This window comes from Vulpes lagopus, chromosome 7, assembly GCF_018345385.1.
Source record: "Vulpes lagopus strain Blue_001 chromosome 7, ASM1834538v1, whole genome shotgun sequence".
NCBI classification, from domain to species: Eukaryota; Metazoa; Chordata; class Mammalia; order Carnivora; family Canidae; genus Vulpes; species Vulpes lagopus.
In genome coordinates this window covers 42,076,985-42,104,419 of record NC_054830.1, presented here as the reverse complement: position 1 = coordinate 42,104,419, position 27,435 = coordinate 42,076,985, and the positions used below count along the sequence as shown (strand labels likewise).

At 34.0% G+C, this 27,435-nt stretch overlaps 1 pseudogene; it reads left to right on the top strand.

The window, feature by feature from the left end:
* Nucleotides 1-1,881: 1,881 nt before the first annotated feature.
* On the top strand, nucleotides 1,882-2,790 carry LOC121495135 (annotated as a pseudogene).
* The last annotated feature ends 24,645 nt before the right edge of the window (nucleotides 2,791-27,435 follow it).

Sequence of the window (27,435 nt, the reverse complement as noted above, 5' to 3'; positions counted from 1 at the left end):
ATAGGATCAGAAACGAGACATGCATGCTCTTCTTCACAATTGCTATTCGATATTGTACTGTAAAATTTAGTTAAGAAAATGAAAGATACAAATCAAGAGAAGAAAAATAAAAGCATCCCCTTTTGAAAGTGGCACAATCTTATATTTAGAAACAAAACAAATGACAAAGGGAAAGAGGGGAAAGGAGAGAGAGGAAAACCATAAAAGGGTCTTAACTACAGAGAAGGAAGATGGGGGAGGGAATGGGCTAAATTGGTATTAAGAAGAGCACTTGTTGGGGATCCCTGGGTGATGGAGCGGTTTAGCGCCTGCCTTTGGCCCAGGGCGTGATCCTGGAGACCCGGGATCGAATCCCACATCGGGCTCCCGGTGCATGGAGCCTGCTTCTCCCTCTGCCTATGTCTCTGCCTCTCTCTCTCTCTGACTATCATAAATAAAAAATAAATACATAAATACATAAATAAATAAAAGAAGAGCACTTGTGATAAGCACTGAGTGTTGTATGTAAGTGATGAATCACTAAATTCTGTTCTTGAAACCAATATTACACTATAGTTTAACTAATTGAAATTTAAATAAAAACTTGAAACAAATTAAATAAAAAGGAAAAAAATCCCAGAGAATCCTCAAAAAAGCTTCTAATGAATTCAGCAAAGTTTCAGGGTACAAGATCAATACACAAAAATCAGTTGTGTCCTATGCACCAGTGATGAGCAATCTAAAAAGCAAATTAATAAAACTATTCCATTTACCACAGCATTCAAAAGAAGATACTTATAGGTAAATGTAACCAAAGAGGCACAAATCTTGTACAAAAAGAACTACAAAAAATTACTGAAAGAAATTAAAGAGGGCAGCCCAGGTGGCTCAGTGGTTTAGCACTGCCTTCAGCCCAGGGCATGATCCTGGAGACCTGAGATCGAGTCCCACGTTGGGCTCTCTCTCTCTGTCTCTCATGAATAAATAAATAAAATCTTTTTTAAAAAAGATGACTCTGTCTTCGCAGAATCTTTACACACCATTGGAATCAGTTTTCTACTCTGAGTAGAGTTCTAAAGTCTACACTGATGAGTTCTGTAACATAAAAGAGAAAAGGAAAGAATCATTCATGTTATGTGATGAAAGAACAGTCATATCCCCTTTTCCACACCAACTTCAAGAATGACAATAAAGCTACAATCATCAGAATGCCCTCATGGCTTGGCAGTCAAATATCTGCCTTCCTTTGGCTCAAGGAATGATCCCGGAGTCCTGGGATAGTTCCACATTGGGTTCCCCGCAGGGAACCTGCTTCTCCTTCTGCCTGTCTCTGTGTCTCTCATGAATAAGTAAATAAAATCTTTAAAAAAAGAAATTAAAGAAAGCTTGAATAAATGAAAAAAAAATCCCATGTTCATGGATAGGAAAATTTATATTGTTAATTTGTTAATGTGGACAACCTAGTGTGATCTACAGATTCAAAGTAATACTTATTAAAATTCTAATGCTGTTTTTTTTACAGCAGTGGGAATTCTCATATATTGCTGGTAGAATTGTAGAAATGTAAAATGGCACAACTACTTTGGAAAATGTTTAAGTCCAATGTGTGTACAATCCTTCGATTATAATCTTAAGTATGATCCAAGCAAATGAAAACATGTATCTACCCAAATAATTGCTCAGAAATATTAATAGCAAATTTATTCATAATTGCTCTAAACTAAAAGCAACCCAGATGTCTTCAGCAGGTGAAAGGATAAACAAATATGATATATTCATATCACAGACTACTACTAAGCAATAAAAAGGAACAAAGGTAGTGATACATTTAATTACATGGATGAATCTCAAAAATAGTATGCTGAGTTTTTTCCATGCTACCCAGAGAGGGGTCCATATGGCATGTTCTGGGTTCCAATCGTTACTCAAAGGGAAACTTTCACAGTGTTGGGAGCCCTTAATGTCCTACAAGTGAAGGAAGAGGATGTCCTCAAATTCCTTGTAGCAAGAGTCCACTTAGATGGCACCAACCTTGACTTCCAAATGGCATAGTATATCTACAAAAGGAAAAGTGATGGTATCTACATCAAAATCACAAGACAATCTGAGAGAAGCTTCTGCGGGCAGCTCATGCCTTCATTGCCAATGAAAATCGGGCTACTGTCAGTGTCATATCATCCAGGAATAGTGGCCAGTGAGCAGCGCTGAAGTGTGCTACTGCTACTAAAGCAACCCCTATTGCTGGAACCTTCACTAACTGTATCCAGCCAGCCTTCAGGAAGCCTAGATTTCTGATGGTTACTGATCCTAGGGTGGACCACTAGCCTCTCACAGAAGTGTCTTATGTCAACCTGCTTACCATTTCCCTGTGTAACACAGACTCTGCCCTGTGCTATGTGGACATTGCTGTCCCTCGCAACAAGGGAAATCACTCAGTGGGTCTGATGTGGTGGATGCTGGCTCAGGAAGTTCTGCACATGCATTGCACCATTTCCTGTAAACACCCATGGGAAGTCATGCCTGATCTCAGCTTCCACACAGAACCTGGAAATACTGAAAAGGGAGAGCAGGTTGCTACTGAAAGACTGTGACCAAGGAGGAATTTCAGGGTGAATGAACCGCTCCAGTTTCCAAGTTCATTGCTACTCAACCTAAAGCCACAGACTGATATGAAAGGGTGCAGGTGCCCTGTGGGCTACTAAGCAATTCCCTACCAAAGACTGGAGCACTCAGCCTGCTACTGAAGACTGATCTGCAGCCTCTGCTGCTCAGGCCACTGAATGGGTGGGAGCAGCCACTTAGTGGTCCTAAGCTGCTTTTCCATGAAGACAAACCAAATGGAAATAAAGTTGGTGGAGTGTAAAATTTCTAAATGTAAAAAAAACAAAAAACAAACAAACAAACAAACAAACAAAAACAAAAACAAAACCACTGGGCTAATCATCAAGCATAAAAGAGTACCATACTGTATGATTCCATTTAAACAAAGCTCTAGAGTCAGGAAAAAAACAAAACAAAACGAAACAAAACTAATCTATGGGGATCAAAATCTGATCAGTGGTTATGGGTAGGAGATATAGAATTAATTCCAAAGAAATCAATAAAGACCTTTTGTCCATGATAGAAATATTCCATATCCTGATGGGGGTAGGTAGTTACACAGGCATATACATTTTCCATACTCAAATTTAAAATGTATATATGCAGTATATATGAGTTATATCTCAATAAATTTGACTAAAAACAATATTGTGGGGAGACATAAGACGGAGTGAAGGAAATGTAAAAATGAAGAAAAGGGTAGGAAAATAAAGAGAAAATTATGCTTACCTAATACTTGAATTTGCATGTTTATGCATATTTGCAATTCTCTCTTAGGTTTGTTGTTGGCTTTTATAGTTTTGCTACCAACCTAACATTTTTCAATGGACTCAGTTCTACTTACATTGTCTTTCAAAGTTTCTTAGAACCTGGTAATGACACCTCAGTTTAACCATTTTCAGAACTTTTTTCTTCATTTTTCAGAACTTTGAAGAAATAACATAAATACCTAGATATGTATGATTGTGGCCATGGAGTTTTTATATTCTAAGAGCTGAGTTGTGCCAAGGGAGCATTCTCTCTGAATTTTGCAGTTTCCTGTCTCTCTTACATATGCACGCACACACTCATACACACATACATGCAGTTTTTCTAATGTAATTTATTCTCTTTCTCAAATGTGCCTATAGACATTAACATTCTAAGGGTGAAAATCAGACCATCAACAGATAAACAGAATGACAGTCATGTTATGATCTGTATCTCCAGGCTTGAAAAGAATTGAAATCATCAGTTTGCTAACAGTTTAGCTTAAAAATGAATATTACAATTATTTGGAATAAGGAATCTGAAAAAGCCTGTGACACACTCTCCAATAGCTCCCTCCTTGACTTTTGCCACACTGATTTCTTTTCAAAATCATTCCCTAAGTGGGTGGAAAGATGTGAGATGGATCAATGAATTTTACCCTTTATGTACAATCCTCTAAAACACTAGCCACTCACCATTCTCATCTTATAAATGTATGGATCAGAGATTACATTTGTAAATAAAAGAAAACAGGGAAAGAAAAATGACATTTCCTAAAGAAGAATTGGAAAGCAGCCATCTTATTAACACGAAGGTCGTTGGTCTGGCAGAAAATGTTAATAACACAAATGCTAAATGTAACTCTCAGATGTCTCTTGGAGTTGCCAAAATCATTTCCATTAAATTATGAATTAGAGAGACCTGCTATATGAAAGACAAAGTATCCAGTACTTGAATTGAGGAAAACAACATGAATTGGATTGGTTTGGGAAATAAATAGATATTCATCTTTTTAGCAATTATGCTGCCTATATTGACCACCTGTCCACCAACCATAACCTCAAGGAGGGGACAGAATAACAAATGAGAAAGACAGTTGGAAAAAATAATGATAAAATTCACTTATTTAGAAGGTCCCATTTTCTGCATTTATGAAAGCAAGACTTCAAAGTCCCTGATCTCTTGGTTTGGGCATCTGTGTTGACCCTGACACCCATTTTTTTTTTTTTTTTACCAAATCTGATGTTTCTTCCCTGAAACCTCTATCAAATAAATAATTAAATATCTCAAGAATATCCTGCTTACTACATTCCTTAAAATGCTTACTTATTTTCAGGAAGGAATTTTATTTCAAATGAAACTACAATTTCTTCATTCCTCTTCTGGTTTATGGACATGGCCATTCCATTAATCATACAAGTCAAATACTTCGGAGTTATTCAAAGCCCCAACCTTTCCCTCCCACCCACCGCCACCCCCACATATTCAGCTAGTTATTAAGTCTTATAGGTTTAACTTCTATTCTGCCAAAGCCTCATTTTTACCCTTAGGAAAATGTCTAAGCTGATAACTGAGGTACAAAAGACTTTCCTCACATTCTAGCATTTAGCAGTGATAATAATGGATTAACAATTAATATTTAGCAAACATTACTATGTGCCTGGAGCAGTGTAAATAATTAACTGTGCTTTGTAGGGATTATACCACTTAATCCTCCTGAAAACATGGGTTATGCATTTGTTTGAACTGGACTGGCTTTCCTCAACCGCAGACCCTGAAATAGGACTTCTTTATTGGAGAAGTGATAACAAGAAACAGGTGATATGGGAAACGGGAGACAAAGACAGAAAAAAACCTAGTAACATGTCACATTGTTCCTCTGCAGACTCTCTGAGGAACCACATAGTATGCGCTTCAGGATTGTTTCAGGAAGGGATGGAAAAGATAGCATATTACTGACCTACTCCTTTACTTCATCTGAGGACATTAAATCCCTGACACTTCTGGTTAGCACTTCCCATTTGCCTTCTGTGTTGACGAGAAGGCTTCTGGAAAAGAAGCAGAGAGCAACACAGGAACTCGAAGAAGGGAAGCTTGGGTTTCTCCAGTGCCATCTGTGGGTGAGCTTAGAAGCATCTGAAAACATGTGGATGAGTCTCCTACAGTACTAATTAAGGTCTTTCTTTCTTTTTCTTTCTTTCTTTCTTTCTTTCTTTCTTTCTTTCTTTCTTTCTTTCTTTCTTCTTTTTCTTTCTTTTTCTATAACAGAGAGAGAGGAAGAGAGGAAGGGGCAGAGAGAGAGAGGGAGAGAGAGAATCTCTGTACACCCAGCAGGTTCTACACCCAGCATGGAGCTGATGTGGGGCTCTATCCCACAGCCCTGAGATCATGATCTGACCTGAAATCAAAAGCCAGATGCCTAAACAGCTGAGCCACTCAGAAGTTTCCTCAATTTTCTGATATGGATATCAATACAGAAACTTAGAGAGATTAACTAACTTGATCAAGGACACACAGCAAATTGTGTAGCCATAATTCAAAAATGGAAGATAGAGTCCTGAGCCTAGAGCCTTAACCATTATGCCACATTGCATCTCTGCCTCTTAACTGTCAGCCATATGGCAATTCCATGGACAGGACTTGTTATTTCCAATCTTTGCTTTTAATCTTCCTTTTCTCTCTGGCTACCATGTTCTTCTATCCTTGATAATCTTGAAAACACCAAATAGTATGCTAAAGCTCTCAAAAATCCTTTCTTTTTATTTTTAAAATTTATTTATATCCTTATCAAAATAACACACACACATATTTAAGAAGCCAAAAAGGAGAAGTCTGAGAAAAACAACAAGGAATACACATCTCCCTAGTCTAGACTCTTATGGTATCCACTTTCAGTCTTCCAACTATTTCCACAGGCATTTACCTCTCGAGCCTTAAATACTATGCATGTTATGACAATATCTTGATTCATAAAACAGAATTCTCCAATGGCTGCCAGTTATGACAGGTGACAATATCGCTCTTTTACATCACTATTGCTCTTTCCAGGTCCCCTGGAATAATCCTACCTTGGTTTTTCTTTAAATTTATACTCAGTGTTTTAATGACTGTGACCACCCAAATACTGTCTACTGCAGATCCAAATAATCTGACCATATTTTTTTCTTTTAAAAACAACATTTCATTTTCTTTAAGAGGTAATAGCTTTCTTCATAGCTTCATTTCCTTTGATGTCTTAGCATGGATGAATGAATCTTCTTTCTTTTAAAGAGGTCTGTAAAACCCTTTTGCTACAAATGTCCTCCTTTTTTCCTCTCATTTTAAAATTTTATTTAAATTCATTTTGCCAACATATAACACCCAGTGCTCATCTCATCATTTGCCTCCTTAATTCCTGTCACCCAGTCACCCCACCCCTTACCTACCTCCCCTTCTATAACCTTTTGTTTGTTTCCCAGAGTCAGGAGTCTCTTATGGTTTGTCTTCCTCTCTAATTTTTCCCCACTCAGTTCCTCCCCCTTCCCTTATGGTCCCTTTCACTATTTCTTATATTCCACACATGAGTGAAACTACATGATAATCATCTTTTTCCAACTTACTTATTTCACTCAGCATAATACTCTCCAGTTCCATCCACATTGAAGTAAATGGTAGGCATTCATCCTTTCTGATGGCTGCGTGATATCCCAAAGATATATACACCACATCTTTATACATTCATCTGTCGAAGAACATCCCGGCTCCTTCCGTAGTTTGGCTATTGTGGGCATTGCTGCTATGTACATTGGGGTGCAGGTGTCCTATCGTTTCACTACCTCTGTATCTTTGGGGTAAATACCCAGTAGTACAATTGCTGGGTGGTAGAACAGCTCTATTTCAAATGTCCTCCTAATCAGGGCTGCCAAATAATCAGTCCATTCCTTTGATTTCTTGCAAGTCCTACATAAACTACTCCAAGATGCTTTTGTTCTCTAGGCTTATGGAACTGCTGTTATTCAGGGGCTTCCCTTTGTCTCTCTCATTATTGTTCTATTCTCTGGGTTTTAGAGCATTTCCTTAAATATCTGATCACAGGGAGTAGATTTTAAATAATTTAAGAATATGGAAAAGTTTTCATTTTACTCTCTTATTTGTATAAGATATTCTCAAGATTTGGGTCTTCACATTCATTGTGTTGGACATGGAATCCTTCGAATCCTAAGACCTATGCCTTTTACAGTTGGGCCACTTTTGTGATTATATGTCTTATTTTATTTTCTCCTCCACTTTTTTTTATCTTGTCTATATTTTAGAAATTCACTAGGATGTTGAACTTTATACATTAATTCTTTAACTTTCTTATATATTGCCACTCATCAGCTTATTTTTATTTGTTTCCTTTCTGGATAATTCCCTTAACTTTAGTCTCATAATTTACAAATTATTTCTAATTCTTATATTGTGTCCTTTTATTTGTTTTAATTTCCTTTTCTTGGATGAAAAAACTTTTATAATTATAATTAAGAAATTGGGGGACACTTGAGTGACTCAGCAGTTGAATGTCTGCCTTTGGCTCAGGGTGTGATCCCAGAGTCCCGGGATCGAGTCCCACATTGGGCTTCCTGCATGGAGCCTTCTTCTCCCTCTGCCTATGTCTCTGCTTCTTTCTCTCTCTTGTCTCTCATGAATAAATAAATAAAATCTTAAAAATAAAAGAAAAGTAAGGAAATTGGTAAATTTTGAGGTTTTCTTATTTGTTTCTTTATCATGCCATTTTAATAGTTGTTATTTAGTTGTAGGGCTCACTCTTCTACACTGAGGGCTTCCTAAAATGTCTAGTAACCCTAAATAATCATTCATGTATCTATAATCATGGATGTGTTTTATTGCTTGGTGGTCTTAATTCTTAGGTTATCAAGGTTGACTCTATTCTTCATTGAAAAATTCCTAAAGATGGATATTTATGAGTTATAATTGGAGTCTTTCAATTTCTCCAAAGAAGGATCATCTAAACTCTCAGTTTTCTATCTGAAGTTTCATGTTATTTTATTTCCTGTCTGAAGATTGAAAGTTTACAGCCTCTCTAGCTTAATTTCTCTGCAAATATTCCTCCTCCAATTTCCAATAGGCTCTGTGTGTGTGTGTGTGTGTGTGTGTGTGTGTGTGTGAGAGAGAGAGAGAGAGAGAGAGAGAGAGAGAGAGTCCATTGACGGGAAAAGGTAGACATCTGGGAGCCCAAGTGAAAGACTTTCAGATAAGTCTTCTACTTTCAGTCTCAGCATCCCTCCTTACTACTTTCATGCTACAAGGTAACTTCTGCTCCTGATCCTTTTTAGGGAATCTGCAAGGTAAGTCATTTCCTTCTTGCACCTTTTTTTTCTGTCAGGGCAGTTCAGTGTGACTTTTTTCCTCTCCTCATTTCTTTTTACCATCTATCCTTCTGTTTTGTATTCCTGTATTTCTGAGTTATACTAGTCTCTGTTTCATTAACAATGGAATTTTTGTTTCTGCTGCTTGTTCTCCTAGCTTTTATGAGTCTTTCAAGGGAGGATAGAGACTGAGAAATCTCTTTGCTTAACATCTTGAGACTAAAAATAACACTTCTGTGAAGTCTTCTTTCTTGACCATCATTAGCAATTATCCTTTACCTCTTCTGAGCTAACATTTGACTATATCTACATTTGTGTTCTTTTATTGACTACATTTATCATGATTCTTTACTGGTTCCCATGTTTCTTTTGACCTATGAGACAGGAAATTTGTCCTTTCTTAAATATACATCCACATAATTTCACATAGGATATAATGTATAGAAGGTGCTTAATAATCTTTGTCTGAATTGAGTTAATAATGGAGAAAGCAAGAGGATGTTGTTACTTCTTTTCACCTCTCCCTTCCTGCAACACACAGAAACTCAGCTTTCAACATCTCCAAGGCTTGATTCATCAGTGAATAAAGCAACAGCTAATAACAAACTATATTCAAGTTATGTGATAGCTAGATAGGAAAGAGGCTTATACCAGTGAACACAAATATAGATCTCTTCAATTAATGCTATCACTCATCCTGCCAGTGCAATAATTTCTCTCCTTTTAGTTTACTTATACCTTCCTGTTCTTCCACAGCCTGTGACTAGGATACTGAATACTCCTACACCCACATATAACTAAAGAGTCTATTCTTTAGAACATGGATTGTACGCCTCTACCTTCTTGGACTCTTTCCAGCTGGAAATCGTCTCCTGCTCTTTTGAATTCTGTAGTACTTTTGCTATCATAGTGGCTGGCTGTGAGCATTCAAATTTCTATTGAATGGACAAATAAATGAATGGTAACTATATATGAGGAGAGGATTGTTCTAGCTGTGTGTCCATACGATGAAGAGATAACCTAGAGAGATGATTCTCTTAGTCCATTGTGTAGGTGGGGGCTTTTGATTAATGTGTTTTAGTAACATGATACCATTACATATAATTATTCATGAATTGCTGTGTGCATCTTGAGATAATCTGCAACTTAATAGAGGTTTCCAGTTAACACTAGAGAGCTATCTAGGATTAACTAGATGACAAAGCAGAGTTATCACTGCATCCTGAGACAATCCTCTAGGACAAATAGGGAAATGCAGATTCAATAGTCTCATTGTGCCAGAGTTAGTGAATTTGATTATTGAATTTGATTACTATATCCTGCAAATATTTTTAATTATCTCTTAATTCAATCCTTAAGATTTTTTTAAATGTTATTATCTTTCTTCAGAAATCAAGCCCTTTTCCTAGAATTTACAATGAAGTTGTTCACATATTGAGCAATCTATTTTATTGCATTAATTACTCCCAGGCTCACATTTTTCATATGATAATTTGTTATTTACTTATCTTCTCAACCAATAATTAGACTATAAACTGAATAAGTCATGATTCTGGAAAAATATACATATGCTTCTCATTTATTCAGCAGGAGGATACAAAAATTCGGCATCTTTTTTCAGTAAGAGGAAGCTAATTTGAATAATATCAATATTTGTGAATGCATTTGGCTACTAGTTAATCCAAAGTAATTAGATCTTCTATTTACTATTCTAAACATCCCTTGCCTCTTTAGAAGTTAAAAGCAATATATTACTTCCACCCCTATCCATCCCTTCTAATTTCATCTCCTACCACTCACTTGAACTCAGTTTTCTTATTAGGAACCCCAAGAGATATCAGAGCCTTAGGAAAGACACTCTGACTTTCATCTTCACAACCCAGTACCAAAAGTACTGCCTGGGAACTAACAAGTATTTAATAAGTGGCAATGTAATTAGTAAATGCTCCATTATTACTGTACTCATTATTCTACAAATGTTATATATTTTGACCTCTCTCATTCATTTATCTCTTCTTATGGTTGCTTTTCCACCCAGTGAAATATCTTCCCATTTCTCAATGCCATGGTCATTCCAAATCTTTATGTGACCTGCCTGGGAGGATTTGGTCCTTCTGACATTTAACACCATACAGTCTGAGGAACTTTTGTATCTGTTTTCCATATTTTACTGTGAGCTCCTTGAGAAAGGAATTTCTAAGTACCTGAGAAATTATTAAACCTTAATATATTAAGGTTTGATTGAACTGATTCCTAAATTTCAAATAGAATTTTCCTTGAGGCACTGAACAATGCAATGTAGAAGTTCTGCAACTTTTTTCTGATCATGTTACTCTTTAGTAATTTTCAGTAATTTTCTTATGGCATCCCTAGGCCAAAATAAACAGTTGGCCTAACAGTTCCATTTATAAAGTAGTTTGGTTCAAACAATTTGTATTCTAACAACTTAGGGGGCTGTTAGAAAATCACAGTATGTATATACTGAAAGAAAAATAATACTTTTATTCCATTCAAAAATAACCACTTTTACTTATGGCAACTGTGCTCCTCTTAGGCAAAACACGACTTGTCAAACCTTGGAATAAGAGGGCTCTGCCTATTTCCTGCTCTATATTGACTGTCATGCAGTATTTGCTTCTTATCAAAGCAACTACTGGAAACCCAGCTTCAACAAAGATGTAATACTGAAAGGAAAGTAGTACCATATGATGTTGAAAGAAACCTCAAAGTAGTAGTTCATGTAGTAACTGACATGTTGAACATCAGATGTATTTCTCTGAAAACATTTAATTGTATCCTGTGGTGTCTCTGTGAGTTCTCTGGGGTGCCCTAGGGTGCCTTGGTTTTCAGTTTACGAATGCAGAGTATGGAGGTAAAACCCACTGATTTTGGCAAAAGACCGACTGGTTCTGAATTCTGGCTCCACTGTTTAATGGCTGTTTGATGTTGAGTAATTTCTTTTACCCCTCCGGGTCCATTTTGCTTATGTGTAAAATGTGGAATGGTATTACTTATGTCTGAGGGTTTTTATAAAAATAAATGTGTTAGTCTATGTAAAGAACTTGGAAAAGTACCTGGGACTATATAATGTGAGTGGCTAGTCTTGTTACCCTTACTAATTTGAACTGAATAACACACATTTGCAAAAGAGATGAGTCAAATACTGTATGGGGTCCCTATAGGTCCTCAGTGGGCCACCACATTCCTTATACCATCTACAACATTTTTTTTATTCATAATGAATCTAATGAAACTATACCACTTGAAACTCACTGAGTAATTACTATATATCAGACACTGTGCTAAACCTTTAGATTCATTAATACCAATTAACCCTCCAAACAACCATAAGAGATAGGGCTACTCTTATTTCCCAGTTTTACAAGTGAGAAAACTGGTAAGGCTAGAAAAATAAAAATGTATGTCCCAGTTCATCCAGCTTGTACGTGGCTCAGCTGACTAGTATTCAAATCTGAATGTGCCACCATGAATTCTTCCCAACTCCCTCTTCATTTGGACCCAAAGAGAAGGACAAGTTTTATCTCTACACTAAGAATCTCAGATCTTCCTGTGACTAAGGACAAAGCAGAGGTCATGAAACCAAGTGTAGGTTTGGGTCAGGATCCAGGAGGCCTTATATTCATATCACCCACAATGCTAGCTTCATATCAATCACAATCTTGACAACACTGTCAACCTGCTCATCATTTTTTCCTGAAGTACTGATTTAGAGTAGAAGATAGAGAAATCCTCAGGGCTGCTGAATATTAAGTGAAAATCTTAGTGGAGTCATTATAAGATATGTCATCTTACTGCAGGATTCATCTATAAAAGGAATTTATTTTTCCCAAATTTGCCATTTTTGAGAGAACCTATTTTAGAAATGTTCAGAAGCTAGAATGTGTGCATAGTCCACCTTCTGAGAAACAATGGATGGTATTGATTTCTTCCAGCCACTCACACCTCTATATCAGTTTATGGGATCCTAAATCAAGAAGCAATTTTTGTTTTTTGACAATGATATAGAAAGTACCTACTTTCCCCATGATAGTACACTTGCTTTATGTGTTTTTTTTTCAATTAAAAAAGGGGTTCTTCTATTTTTGAGCAGAGTTGTATATGTTTTAAAGTTGAACTTTTAATAAAAGTAAATATTTGCATACCCTAAATCAAAAAGTAATTCTGCTTTTTTGACATTAATATTTAAAAAGACAATTCATCCATCTCTTTTCCTAAGACTCTGTTCACTGCTTTTTGAATGCCTCTCATGTAAATATCAGATGTAGAGAACATAAAGCACTTTCCCTGAAGAAGAACACTGGTCTGGTATTTTTGGTCATGTAGAATATCCAAGGGTGACATAACAGTTGAATATAAGTGCTTAAATATAATACAACAATTTTAAAATACCACCCATAGGTAGTTTAAAAGTGACCTACCCTTGAAAGAAACTATCAAAGGCCTGTGTGGAGAAGAAATATATGAAAATAATTAAATTGGAAAAAATTACAATAAAAAGGAAGAGTGAGAGGAAGCATTAAAATTTGTTTAAATCTAAAAAAAAATTTTTTTGAATCTGTTTGTAGTCCCTTTGTCAAAAAGCTGATATAACTCTATACAAATACAAAGCATGTGTGTGCATATGAATAAAAATATGGGTCTATTTGCTTTCCATTTAGATTTATATCACAGGATCATCATCAAAATTGGTAAAAGGAAGAGAATAAAAAAGATACCATTTTTGTAGATATACTCAGATCCTCTTTTCAAATCTGTTCAAGAGGCAATAAATAATGTAAAATGAATTATTATGCCTTCTAAATAAGAATATATTGTGAGTATAGACTCAAAATAGTTATGCTGTTTTAAAAAGTCAACAGCAGCAAAACTGCTGGTTCTGTTTAGAGTTAAAAATCATATCCAAGAAGATAAACTTTTTTTAACTGGGAAGAGAAAAACAATGGCAGATAATATCTTATTTATAGCATATGACTTCTTTTAATGTACTGTAGGTTTATTTTCTTTTGGCTTTGTTCCATTTTAAGCAAGAAAATCAACAATAAAAGATTACAGATTGTTTCAGGACATGATGTTATTTAACTCTAAAATTTTGCACACATCTACAAAAAGCTAACTTTTTTTTAAGAATGAATATGGGAACCATAGCCACTGGATTTGCATATTAAAATCTGAGTCTCAGTGTCTACTCTGTCATCTTGGGCAAGTCTCTTTACCTCCATAGAACTTAGGGTTTCAGTACTCAGTGAGGACTGTACACTAGTATATACTTTATTAGAGTTTCATGTACGCTGTTTTCTTCTTAAAATGTTAAACTTAGGGGCACCTGGGTGGCTCAGAGAGTTAAGCTTCTCTCACCCTCTTAGGCTCAGAGAATGATCCTGGGCCCCCTGCTCAGTGGGGAGACTGCTTCTCCCTCTCTTTCTGCCACTCCCTCTGTTGTGCTGTCTCTCTTCCTTTCTCAAATAAATAAAATCTTTAAAAAACTGGTAAGCTTAATTTATTTGGCTATATTTTTTATGTTAGTAAAATAAGAAAAAACTTTACTTTTGCCATGATTCATATTCAATTATCTTAATGTGAATAGACTAAATATACTTAAACAATCAGGCTCACTAACAACTTAGGTTATTACAATTTCTTTAATATTTTGGATATTATTCATAAAATTGAAATATTCTGTTTTCCTGAGTGTTTTAAATGCCAATCAACGTTAAGACCCTAACAAGGAAAATATTTCTGAGTATTTAAATCTTGTATATTACTCAATAAAATAGTAAGCCTTAACTTCTCCTAAATATTTTCAAACCTTTAAAAATAAAAATTAGTAATTTAAAAACATTTTTGAATTAAATTGCTATGTTTTCTGTTGGTTATTTAATTACAAAGTCTGACTGGGCAGAGGCCCCTCAGTGTTTTAAGTATACAAGCATTTTATACACACACAGAAACCATTCTAATTAGTATAGTCTTAATTCTAAAACTTAAATCCTAAATTTACCTCAAAGGTATGAATACTATGGGTTTTGTTTATGCCCTTGTCTCTAATTCATTCTAAAACTTCTCGTATAGATAGACTTGTATCCTCTTATGAGTTTTACCACATCAAATGAATTAAAACATTTTGGAGGGTAGAAGCTTGAGGATTAAATGTAGGTAGTAGAAACCAACTATATCTCAGGTGATTTTCTGCAAAATACTCACACAGACACATTGTAATTGTATCTACTATAACAACTGGAGACTTCAAGTTTAAACCCTTCAGATGGAGATGGATTTTTGCAGGTCCTATTTACCCGTAAATAGCTTCTTGTGATTCAATTTTGCACCCCCTGACACAGATTACAGCTACCTTTGTTCAGCAAACTCTTTACAGCTCAATTAATTCTATATCCATTTCATATTATTCTCAAGTGGCTAGACCACAACTCTTATAAATATTTCTCTGCCTTAGGGGTCACAACTCTGAAATCATGTTAATTATACACATTAGCACCTAACATAAAAACTGAAAGACTACAGAACAGAGAAATGCACCATCTTCAGAAATCCACCAACACACCTGGAACATGGTCAAACATTACTAAACTACTTAGTGTTTATCACTCAGGAAAATTTAAAATTCTGGGCCATTTCGTTTTGATCTTGTAAAGTCTAAAATATGATTAATGACATATTTAAAAACCAATCTAATTTTAAGCAGGAAAGGTTATTTATTTTGCCCTCTCACAATATACACAATAAAATGTGGCATTTTTGACATCTACATGAATGGCAACTGCAAATGAATGTTCTTGAATTTGGTATGAATAAATATGCAGTCACATCATAATTATATAGAGAATCAAATCAATTTAACATTTAATTTTCAAATGAACAATGGAACTTTTTGAGAAATAGAAATGCTATGAGTATAATTTTAAAGCAAAAAAATATGTATGATAGTCATTTCTCTAACTTTCATGTGAAAAGCACCTGTTTATTAGCTAGGTCAACTGAGTTTCTCTTAATTACTAATAATATAACACTTGGGGAAATCAGTGCAGTTTTATTATTATCATCAGTAATGACAACAATTACATTAGCAAAACAAAATAATCATGCTACAAAACAAAAATCCATATGGTAGCATGCATTATGACAATAAAATTATGCTTTAAAAATATCAATTTCTGGTTATATTTTTACCTCTAAATTGTTCTATGAGCCCAAAGAAATATATGATGTTCATTGGACAGACTTCTAACCAATATCTGTAACCTGATATGAAAATAACCCAAAGTCCACAGTATATTAAAGAAATCACTTAAGAAAATTATAGAGATTTTTTCAAAAATGAAAAAGAAAACCTCTCCATATTTCTAACCTAAGTATATGGGTATCCGTGAAACTGCTTTACTCTTCTTCCCCTCAAGCCACCTCAAAGGCCAAAAATAGCATACATATCTTGTATTTTGGTATTGGTTCAAGTTCTAACCAACTCTGCATATGTAAAACACATCAAGGTGAAAGTGAATCTAACAGATTTCCTATCTATTTTTTTCATTTCTTTGGTCTGATGCAGCAGTTTATAATTTTAAAGATTTGAAAGTCCAAAATTAACCACATACAGCATTCAAAGCCAAATTTATGCCACGGAACTCTTAGCATATTTTTAATAAGGATGTACACATTAGGGGTCTGCAATGTGCACAATAGGAAATTCGAAGATACTCTATACCATTTTTTTCCTTGTAAAAATTAAGTGATCATAATTGTTTCACTTATTAAATGCTCTATAACAAACCAACTCAAAAATTGGTGGTTAAAACAACGTGTTCCTTCTCAAAATTCTGTGGGTTTACTAGATCTTTGGACCTATGTAGTGTTACCTGAACTCACTGACACTGCAACTGGACTGGAAGATCCAAGAAAAGCTCTCTAAACCTTGGCACAGATTCTTAGCTGAGGAGCTTATGTTTCTCTCCGAAGCAGCCTCTCTCTTTGTGTAGTTCTTGTCTCATCACTTAGGGAGTCTATTGACTACTCTTTCCAGCAGATACCGTGACTTTGTACACCAGTGTGCTCAGATACAAGTGGAAACTGTCTGGCCTCTCAAGGCCTGAGACTTGGCACAGCTTCACTTCCACTTTTGGTCATAGTAAGTCACGAGTTCAAAGAAAATCAAGGGGAAGGAAACAGACACCACTTCTTAGAAGGAGGCATAGGATATATATATATACATCATGATTATTCTCAAAGATTATCTGCCACAGTGAGAGTCTTACATGTCTGGGAAATGTTAATAAAATTTTAGCTTTGAATGAAAATATCACAACTTTTGTTATCCTTAAAACATAAAGGTTTAGGGAAATATTCTGGAATAATTTTCAGAAGATATATTATTTATTATTTCATTTTTCTATATTGCTATTTTATATACTTTATTAACTTCCCCTTTAAAAATTAGTAAACTTGGAGCTCCTGGGTGGCTCAGTGGGTTGGACATCTGACTCTTGATCTCAGCTTGGGTCTTGATCTCAGGGTTGTGAGTTCGGGCTTCACAAAAGAAAAAATTAAAAATTAGTAAACTGTTATTTTTTTTCAAATGTTATAACTGACTACTGTGTGAAAAAATTAATATGTGGAACAAAGAACCAAATTTTAAAATTTGTAATATACAAAATAAGGTTTGCTTTATTGTCAAAGGAGAAGAAACTCTAGACAGGTAGCTCTTCTCTCCCTTGATATCCCATTTCTTCTTGATTTCCATATCTATCTAATGTCAAATATTTGAATAATGAAAGATTAAGTTTCTCACATTGTGGACAGGATGATTATTTCAAGATATATATCTGCTGATGTTACTTCATTCTCAGTAGTTTTCAAAAGTTCCTCTATTCTCTTAGGAAGAATATCCAGAGTCTTCACATGAGCTACAGAACCTCTTGGTTAGTTTCTAGTCCTCTACTCTAGTTTCCTCTGGCACCTGGACCTCTGATTTACCTTGACTTCAACTCCACACTTTTCTGTTTTTCACCCCTGCCAATGCCTTCTCTGTTCATGTCTTCCTTCTACACAAACATTCTCCCTCACATCCACCTAGTCAACACCTAGTCAGCACTCTCCCATGGAAGTCTTTGCTGGCTTTTATTTGCTCATTTTAGGTTCCTACAGAACCATGTAGCTGCTCTTCTGAACAGTTAGTACAGATGACATATTATGTGATGATTTAATTCAAATAGATCTCCTTGAAATGATCTATGATTCAGGAGTACAAACCGTGTTCCTCTAAGCCATGATACTCCAAACAAAGTCTTGGATAGGGTGAATAGATGATCCAGAGAGTTATTGACTGAATGAACCAATGAATGAAAATTCAATGAATGAGGTGGCTGTTAGTGCACAGCAGACAAAGAAAAGTTGATCACAATCTATACTCATTCCTCAATATGTACAAAGATAAAATATGTATCTCAATAAAACAAAACAAAAAAGTTACCTGAGCTATTGAGTAATATTGGTCAGCACAACTGAAGTTAGTGAGCAAAAGGTCCAGGCAGAGAATTTCTTGTCAGCAAATTCAAAGTGGGAAGTATTGCTGTTACTCACCAATGTTTCTTATTTTCCTCTTTTCAAGTATGTAAGCAATATCAGTTCTTCATTCCCCTGAGTGATTAGTGTCAGCCAATTAAATGTGAAAATGTGAATTCAAGTAATATATATCTCCTCTGAGTGGAAGCATTTAACTGCCACTGCAAGACCCTAGAATTCTCTCTTCTATAATTGTGGAAGAACATGTTTATATGAAATTTAACAATGAACCTCTTACTGGAGGATAGTTTCCTTACAGATGCACACAGAGAAATCTTTGTGGATTCAAATTCCTAAGATTTAGGGACTGTGTCCCTTGTACACTCTTGGTGGGATTGTATATTTGTGCAGTCACTATGGAAAACAATATAAGGAGGATTCCTCAAAAAATTAATAACAGGATTTCTATATGATCCAGGCATTCCACTTTTGAGTATGTATCTGAAGGAAGTTAAATCAACTGTCTTAAAGAGATATCTGTTTCCCAGTATTCACTTTGGCATTATTTACAATAGCCAAGACATGGAAAAAACCTGTGTCCATCAATGGGTTAATGTATAAAGAGAATGTGGTATGTGTATAAACACATAAACACACACTGGAATGTTTTCCAGCCATAAAAAAGGAAGGAAATTCTGCCATTTGTGACAACATGAGTGAACTCTGAGGGCTTTGTAGTAAGTGAATTAATATAGAGAGGGAAAGACAAATACTGTATAATTTCACTTATGAAATTAAAAATCAAACTCTTAGAGAGCAGATGAGTGGTTCCAGGGCAGGGTATGAGGTTGAAGGTGAGGGATATGAGGGATGTGAGTTAGTCTAAAGGGACCAATTCTCAGTTATAAGAAAAATAACTTCTGGGGATGTACTGTTCTGTATGGTGACTATCGTTAGCAATACTATATTGTTCATGTGAAATTTATCAAAATAGCAGATCTTAGAAGTTCTCACTATAAAAAAAGGAAAAAATGTGATTATGTGAGGTGTTGGATGTGTTCACTAACTTTTTTATGGTAATCATTTTGCAAAATATACATATATCAAATTATTATGTTGTATTCCTTAAAATAACAAGTTATATGTCAATTATATCTAAATAAAGCTGGAAAACAAAAAAACAATATGTAAAAAGAGCACTCAGTTACAGGCATACAATAATATTTGATTTTTCATTTGTTGTCTGTGCTGTTGCTGCTTAAAGTAGATTATATTGACATTTTCTGAATATGTCATTTAAGCAAGAACTCTTGTTTAAAATATAAGTCATTTAAGCAAGAGCTCTTATTTAAAAAAGAAAGAAAGAAAGAAAGGTTTAGAGGTTATTTTTCAGTGTAGCATAATCTGATTTATAAATGTCATAATTCTAAACAGAAATAAAACATGTTTATTTGATGGTCTTCATCTCATTATTAAATATGCCATACAGATGAATATATTCAGTCTAAATCAAACAAAAATTTACTCCTAAAATACTATTTGGCAAAGCCAAATATCACATCTCATTATTTTCCTCCAAAATAAAATAGCATCATATATGACCATAATAAGTTATACTAAGTTAAATGAAGGTTAACACAAAACTAAGAGGCTCTTCTAAGCATCTGGGGAAGCAAATTATGTATCTCACATTCTTTGAGCTATCTGATAAAGAAATTATTACACACATCACATATATAGTCTGTCTCTCTTTAAATTTATAAATTGTTGCCAGATCCAGAGATATTTACAATCACAGGTTTTACCCTCAAAGCTGTTTCTTATTACCTATATGTGCTTCTGAATTGTCCTAATAGGCCAAATCCTTGAAAGCCCACAATATAAATCAACTCCAAAGATAGGTCAAATATAATTTCTAGTTGTACAATAAATAACTACTTAAGTTTTCTGATTACATCATCATGGACTAGATTACAGTGGTTGCCAAGGGTAGAGATATATTTAGGTTTAACATTATTTATCATTTTAATATGTCTTATTTTTTACACCATTTGAGTTAGATGACACTAATAGCATATTTGGAATAAGCACAAATGTATTTAATTTAATGTTTCTCTAGTATATTTAGAATCTACATTCCTTAGAGGAAGCATTTGTTGAATACCCACCACATGGCAGACACTCTGGGAGGTGCTGGAACTATAAAGTTGAAAACATAGTCCCTCTCCTTAGTAAACTTCAAATTTATTCATTTAGACTTTATGACCTACTATACAATCCATGTTAAATACTGATTTAATTTAATAAGACTGAGAACAATAATTGTATATCAGTAGTTGTATATCACTTATAGTTATAAAAACATATTTGGAAACATTAAGTCTTTCAGTTTTTATGCAGTTTTTTGACTTTGTGGAAGCCAGGCTATTGAATAAACAAAGAGACTGAGGTACAGATAGTATTTCACACATTTTACAAGGTTTTATGCCTGAAATACAATTATATTATAAATTTAGGAAAAAAGTTTGAAACGTGAAAAATAAGTGTGATCTTCTTGATGTAGGATGAACTTCTTGAGCAAAAAAAAAAAAAAAGTGAAATCCAAATGGAAAAATGGACACAAGATATGAGCCGACCTTCATAAAATTAGCAGATAAAAATCGTCCAGACACTTATGAAATATTCAGACCATATTATGGAAAAAGGGTCTTTTAGAGCAATATTGTAATATAGTTTCTGTGTTTGTTTTGCCAATACAATTGGAGAGTGCTCACAATGTACACATGTACTATTTACAAGTGTGTGGCAATGGGAATTCAGCTGCCTGGAAATACAGATAGAATTGTCTTCCCAAAGGACAATTTAGTGATATACACACTATCATCTTCAAAATAATACATATTTAACTCTGAAATTTTAATATTCCGGATTTATTTTTAAAAAATAATCATGTAAAATATTAAATATTAAAACATCCCGGTATAAGTATATAGGCACCATAACATTTTTCACAAGTAGTAAATAATTCTAAAAAAGTTAAATATATGATGATACATTATTGGTTTGAGAAAATTTCTGGCACACCCACCTGGTGAATATCCTTCAGATTTGGGGGAATATTTATGATATTTGAAAATGCTCACAGTATGTTAATTAACAAGAACAAGTTATAAAACAGAAAATATAGATTCACTTCAATGCTGTATTTTACACACACACACACACACACAAAGATGACCAAAAAGATGTCATATCTTAAGTGACACGATAATCAGTAATTTTTCTGCATTTTCCAAATTTTGTGTATTAGAGGTATATAATTTTCATTATCTAGAAAAAAGATTAGAGTGAAGTATATTCTTGACCCAGTACTCCATTATTGGGTATTTACCCAAAGAAAACAAAAACACTAACTTGAAAGATATATACACCCCTATTTTTATAGCAGCGTTATTTACAATGGCCAAGATAAAGAAAGAACCCAAGTGTCTGTCAATAATTGAATGGATAAAGATATCACACACACACACACACACACACACACACACATACACACACACTTTAAAATATTTAGAAAAAGAGTCATATCTTCTTGTGATTTGTGACAGCATGGATAGACCAATAGGGTATTATGCTAAGTGAAATAAGTCAGATAGGAAAGGCAAATACCAAACGATTCCAGTTATATGTGGAATCTAAAAAACAAATGAACAAAGAAGTAAGCCACAAAACAGAGAACAATCTGGTGGTTGCGGTACAGGAGACAAGTAGGGGAATGTATGAAATAGATAAAGGGGGTTAAGAAGGATGAACTTCCAGTCATAAAACAAATTAGTCATAGAAATGAAAAGGACAGCTTAGAAAATATAGTCAGTAATATTGTAATGTCACTGTATGGTGACAGATGTGACTATACTTAAGCAATGAGCACTGAGTAATATATGTAATTACTAAATCAATATGTTGTATACCTGAAACCAATATAACATTGTATGTTAATTCTATTTTGATTAAAAAAATAATTAAAAATAAATAAATAAATAATGTCTGACTTTTATTTTCTTCATTTGCTATATAGTATAATTTTCCAAAGTTACTTAAGAATTTGAGGTCATTTGCAAATCTTGATCAAATTTCATCATATCAAAAAGTCCATAAGTACTCTTTACTTGCTGAAAATGAATCACATTCAGGTAAAGGAGATAGGACATATGATTAGAACATTATAAGAACATTTATATGAGATGGTACTTTTTGTTAATCCACTCCTTTTTAGGCAGATTGTGAATATTTTGCATAATCTAGAATATATCACTATCTGATATTGGATAACTATTATTCCAAGCAAATACATACCCCTTTATTTTTTTTTTAAGATTTTATTTATTTATTCATAGAGACACAGAGAGAGAGAAAGGCAGAGACACAGGCAGAGGGAGAAGCAGACTCCATGCAGGAAGCCAGATGTGGGACTCGATCCCCAGTCTCCAGGATCATACCCCGGGTTGCATGCGGCATTAAACCGCTGCACCACCAGGGCTGCCCTACATATCCCTTTAAATTTAGTCCTTTTGGTATTTCTTACTGTATCACAGTATTTTTTTTAATTATCTTGGAAATAGATAAATTAACTTCTAATACTCATTTCTCAAGTAAGATATAAAATTAACAATGTTAGCCACCCAACTGGTAGAGATGAAGCTTAATTGAGCTCAAGAATATATTTTAAAATTTTAACTTCACAATAGCAGAACTTTTTCTTGTTCAGAGTTAAACACCCCTATGCCTGGAATGGCATCAATCACACAGTAAGTATTCAGGCAATATTTGTGGAACTAAGATATTAGTGAAAATCATTGTCTATTATGAATGAGCAAAGGATATACAAAGAGGAATTAGTCAGGGTCCAAGCCTTCAAGAACTGAGACTCTGGGACAGTTAATAAAACAAGCCAAAATATGACAAATTTCTATGTTTAAAAAAAGCTAAAAAAAAACCTTTAAAACTGTGTTTATAAGATGGCAGTAGTAATTAACTCTATGTATCACACTTTTCAATCATCTATAAAGATGAAATTAACAAATTTTGGTCTCTGACATGTTATTTAATTAAACTTTAAAATCACTTTTACTATTGCCTTATTAGTAGTACATTTTATTTGGCCATAATATTAATATTAGTAATTAATTATGTTAAATTATTCACCTAAATTAACCAGAATTTTTGTATAAACTGATGTAATTTCATGTACAAGTGAAAACATAAAAGAACTAAAATCCAGGAGCTAAAACTCTGAGAATGGAAAAAAATATTTTAGGACATCAATAGATATATTTATGAATCTTAAAACTTCAGTAGCATAAAATTATTTGCTGTTGTTGTTGTTTCATGCTTCTTTGTGAAAAATGATCTTTATTAAGTAAAGAAGCCACTAATGGTAAAAGGAATTGTCGCAAGTATTGTGCAGATAATGGATGTGTGTGTTGTGTAAATGTATGAAAATTTCTATCTGGCTTTCTATGTTGAAATACACATGACAAAAAGGTGATTTTTCTTTTAAATCCAGTCTCTATTTTTCCAGAATAAAGTTGTTTCTGTCACTGAATAATCATTCTGAACATCTTATGGCAAAAGATGGAAGCAGAGTGAAGTCAGCAAACAGAAAGCTTTCCACACCAAAGTGCCCTATATCTTGACAGGGAGATGTAGATAAAGTTCTCATTCTCCTGTCTACAAATCACACAGATACAGTTTGCACAAAATATCAACTTAAAATAAAGCAGCCACCTCTGAAAAATACATATTTTTTAGCCACTATGGTAATTTTAAGAGAATCATTGAATATACACTTTTGTGTTAACATATAAATAGGAATGTCAGAATTAGCTTCTCTGTCAGTACCACAGATTCACAATTAAGCAGGTTTAAGAATTTGCTAACTAACATCAACCCAGAAAACATCGTCATGTCATACTTAAAAAAATTATCTCCTATCAACACTTGAATAACTGTAACCTTTTCATCCTAACAAAACTTTAAGGACTTTCTTTAATTTACTCTTATATCAGCTGATAGAAAAGTAGCATCGTGTCTGATTTCTGACCTTCTCTTTCATTTATTGCTCTTTACTGATTGGATGACTTTGACAGGTACTAGGGAGAAAAATTATGTTCTTTTGCTAAGAGCTCTATTCCAACACGTATATTATATTCCTGATATTTACAAAGATACTACAAAAATCTCCTTACACAACCCCTTTATCATAAAAATGTAAGAGAAGCCAGATCAATTAAACTTTGGAGTAATGAACAAATAAAAGCATTGAAAATAAAATGTCCATGTTGGCCTCTTAAATACAAGAGTGATGAATTACTAGGAACTTTACAAAATGTCTTAATTGAGTTTCCCTTCCACCCTTAAAAGAACACGTATAAAAAGCTTTTTAAAAAACCCATCCAAATTCTAACTTTTAACCAACAGAAATCATCTAAAAGAAGAATGATCTGCTTACCACTCAGCTTGACTGTGTTATTAGGAATTATTGCGCTGACAAACATTTTGAGTAATTTCCTGTACATTTTAAGAATTTGTATTCCATTAAACATTCCATTAAAAAGGAATTAATATAGTTACCAATCCTAGAGAATATGTAAACAACATCAACTGGCCAGCTTTTCTAACTAAACCTAGAGTATTTCCTGGCATACTGTCTCATTGAATGAACTGTCCTTCTGGACTAAATCAAGCACTTTAATAAATTAAATTAATGTTTGAGGAATTAATGGAGAAATAGAATTGACTTCACCCATTTCTTATATGCTAATGTGATAATATAGTGAATAACTAAAAAATTATGGAACGACATCTTTGACTTCTGTGAAAAATCTTATTTTAAACTGATAATTAACTTATGCTTCAAAATTTTGGAATGAGTTAGGCTTTGACCCTTAAAGCACTACCAAACTGACTGAAAATGCATCAGAGGAAATCTATGAAGTCATAAGACTACCAGAAGAAAATAAAGTACCAGCAAACCGGAAAGTTTGATCACTTCCTAAACGATTGGAAAGCAAATGAGGAAAACTACTGTTAACATGGTAGTATATGATTGCATGCAATATGATGCAGAAAGGTATCATTCTTACCATAGACATATAGAATGCTATATAAGAGATACTTTAAAAGATGCATAATTAAGGTTGTAAATGAAAAAGAATAATTGTCAGGGACCCAAAATAAAGAGGAAACTCAGGGTTAGATTGATGAGAACCCAAAATGAGGAGAAAACTCAATGCTAGTTAGAATAAACCAAGGAAAAGAGGACCTGTCATGAAACAGGGGACTTTAGAGGATTCCGCTTATCTAGTAAAAGAAAGGGCCTTCCAGAGGTATGCTGAAAATCAAGTTTTATTCAAGCTAGGATAGTGCCTAATTTTTTTCTGTCTGGTAAGGTAATTTTAGGCCAAAAATTAACATAGTACAAAACAGAGAAATTATAGGGCAATGCTGTAGAGAAGAATCTTCAACTCTGATAATGACTGTCTCTCTTGGGAATTAATGTCTGCTGAAGGTGAATTTGTCATAAAAGGAGATTATAAACACCAAAAAGAATAAACCACCATGAGGGAGATTCAGCAGACACAAATAATGAATAATTTGTCCCTAGAAAACTATAACTAATTGAATAATAAAAAAATCATCTTTAAAATAAGATAATTTTTTAAATAAGCAATAGAAATTACAGAAATCAAAAAAATTTCTGAAAAGAAAAATAAATTTATGAAATATAGGTGAAAGGAAATCATACAGATTGAAACACAAAAAAGGAAGATGTAAAAATATGTAAAATAAGACAAAGAAGAATAGAAGAAGGTTCAAATACCTAATGAGCATCTTAGAAAAATAAAGATGCACAAGGGATAAAAGTAAATATATAGTAGTCAGAATTTTTCAAAGTTGAAGTTAGGCAGATTTAGGAGCTTGTAGAGGCCAGAATGGTATAAATTTAAAACAAATCCACACCTACACACATTGTAATGAACTCAAAGACATCACTGCAAAGAGAAATTTTTAAAGTCTACCAGAATGAAACAAAGACAAATATATCTTCAAAGATGTTATAGTTAGATTATGAGCAGTCTTCTCATGAGCGAAATTATATTCCAGAAGAGCACTGAACAAAATATGCAAAAAATATTGAGAAAAAAATTAGGGATCCCTGGGTGGCGCAGCGGTTTGGCGCCTGCCTTTGGCCCAGGGCGCGATCCTGGACACCCGGGATCGAATCCCACGTCAGGCTCCCGGTGCATGGAGCCTGCTTCTCCCTCTGCCTGTGTCTCTGCCTCTCTCTCTCTCTCTGTGTGACTATCATAAATAAATAAAAATTTAAAAAAAAAGAGAAAAAAATTATTAGTCACGTGGAGTTTGTAACCAACTGTATTATTATCTTAATATGCGAGTAAGGTAGGTAATTTTTAGAAGGATAAACCATAAGAGAGTTTAAGATTGTTTCTAGAATGATCTTCAAATGGTCTTCAGTACTTAGAAAATAAATCCACAAGATGTATGTATGTAGTAAGAAGAAATGATTAATAACAGAAAAATGTCATAAATCTAAAAAAATACTTTTTATATTTATTATTATTATTTTAAAGATTTTATTTATTTATTCATGACAGACAGAGAAAGAGAGAGGGGCAGAGACACAGGCAGAGGGAGAAGCAGGCTCCATGCAGGGAGCCCAATGCGGGACTTGATCCTGGGTCTCCAGGATCTCGCCATGGGCTGAAGGCCGCACTAAACTGCTGAGCCACCCAGCCTGCCCCAATCTAAAAAATTATTGATAAAATATTAGGAGAAGTTTAAATACAAAGTGAAAGGAAAAAAATAGAAACATGGACATTGGAAAAATGTCTTGGAGGAAATTTAAGCAAGCCATTGTCCAGTTTGTGAAAAGCAAGATATTTTATCTTTAGTTTTATTAGAAAGTATAAAGTTTTATTTTATGTTAAAATATTTCTGTTCACTAAAATGTAATAGAATATCTAATTTTTAAGGTAGTGAATATTGGAAAAAAGGAATATAGAATGCTTAACAAATTCAATAAAAGAGAGCAAACAATAAATGCAATAAAATAAACTGTTGAAAATATCTCTGGGAAGTGGGATTAGAAATACATGGAAAGTTATTAGTTTTTTGTTTTACTATTTTTCCTATAAGTTCAAAT